Here is a 1,720-nt window from a genome sequence, read left to right on the forward strand (position 1 = left end):
TCTCGTGAACAATATTTCGACATCTTGCGTGTCTTCCACTGGTTCAAAAAATAAATTTGTCAATCTACTTCATTTTCGTTTATATAGAAAGGATTGAGGTAACTCCTCCTGAGTTACCTCAAGTACTGGAGGGAAAGACGCTTTTGAAAATTAACGCAAGATGTCGAAATATTGTTCACGAGATAGCAAATGGCACTCTTCTTTTAATTTTGACTCTATATCTTCAGGAGGAGTTACCTCAATCCTTTCTATATAAACGAAAATGAAGTCGATTGACAAATTTATTTTTTGAACCAGTGGAAGACACGCAAGATGTCGAAATATTGTTCACGAGATAGCAAATGGCACTCTTCTTTTATTATTATTATTACTATTATTATATTATATATGGCGGGATTTGACACAGTTTCCGCTTATATTCACAAGATTCACTCAGAGTATTCGTCAATCCGGAATTATAGTAGAAGACACTTGCTCTGCAGCGCAGTGAAACTGAACTTGAAACCATGTGGTTGCAGACGAGTTTCTTGACTACGAAGCGTTGCCTGCGCCTAAATAAATAAAAAGGTAGATAGGCAGGCATTGACAGCCAGACAGACATAAATAAATAAACAGATAAATACACAGACAAATAAATATAACCTTAATCAACACATGTAGCAGCCAAGCCTACGCGGTTACACACTGCTGGGCTTCTTATATGTCACCGATTAATGACAGATCCGTGACGTGGTAAAGTTTCTCAAGTACTGGAGGGAAAGACGCTTTTGGTCTCCACCCCACTTCAATTAACAGATATGATAAGCCAGAAGAAAGTGTGCACTCCTTTCAAACCCGAGTCCTTGCCTCCCCTCATCCCACTCTTGCTATCCTGTGATGAGTCGAGTCTCCTGGTGAAGCTACCCGGGTATAATCAGCAACTAAACCTCCCTCAAATCACGTTCCCACTACTTTAGAAAAGGACAAATTAGATAAGTGGTCTGGGCTTCCTTGTACATGATTATAAAATGAGATGGTCACGGCTGGAATGCCTTTCATCATATTTCTGCATGGTTAGCGCTGACCTGAGGCGAAACAAGAACATTTTTTGATGTAACATCAAATCCCTTAATGTTTTCTATCCCTTGAATGCGGCCATGCTGGGACATCACATTCAGGAATTGATCATAGTGACCCAGGGGCGGACTGAGAGTATTAAGGGCCCTCGGGCATAACTGTTTACCGGGCCCCTTAGCATTGATTTAGAGTTTACAGTTAGTGCTGGCCCCTCCCAGCTCCGGGCCCTTGGGCAGTGTCCGATTGACCGACGGCTCAGACCGCCCCTGTAGTGACCCTAGTAATTTCAGTCAGCTACTTAGGATCTTTTTTAAAACGGGAGCCACATTTTTCATTAACGAAACACTTTGAAACTTGGAACACTGGTAGAATGTGTCATATAAAACATCTTTTTCTCTTAGTCTTCTTAAAAAAAAAAAAAGAAATCCCTAAGTTATTCCATGTTAAAGTTGTCGTATTTCTGTAATTTCAACCAATCACTGATGTCCATTCAGCCGATATACATTAAGTGCCGACTACATAAACAAACGATTCTGAAACAATTCTATCGGTGATAGGGTTAGGGTAAAATAGAAAATTTAAAAAGAAAAAAGCAAATAAAACGAAGAAAAAAAAAAGAAAATGAAAAAAGCAAATTTAAAATGAAAAAGCAAATAAAACGAAG

At 39.2% G+C, this 1,720-nt stretch overlaps 1 protein-coding gene across 2 annotated transcripts in view; it reads right to left on the reverse strand.

The window, feature by feature from the left end:
* The window catches only part of LOC106882005 (dual oxidase), a 59,340-nt gene that overhangs the window by 53,892 nt on the left and 3,728 nt on the right, over positions 1-1,720 (reverse strand). The window lies entirely within an intron of this gene.

This window comes from Octopus bimaculoides, chromosome 6 (assembly GCF_001194135.2).
Source record: "Octopus bimaculoides isolate UCB-OBI-ISO-001 chromosome 6, ASM119413v2, whole genome shotgun sequence".
Classification (NCBI taxonomy): domain Eukaryota; kingdom Metazoa; phylum Mollusca; class Cephalopoda; order Octopoda; family Octopodidae; genus Octopus; species Octopus bimaculoides.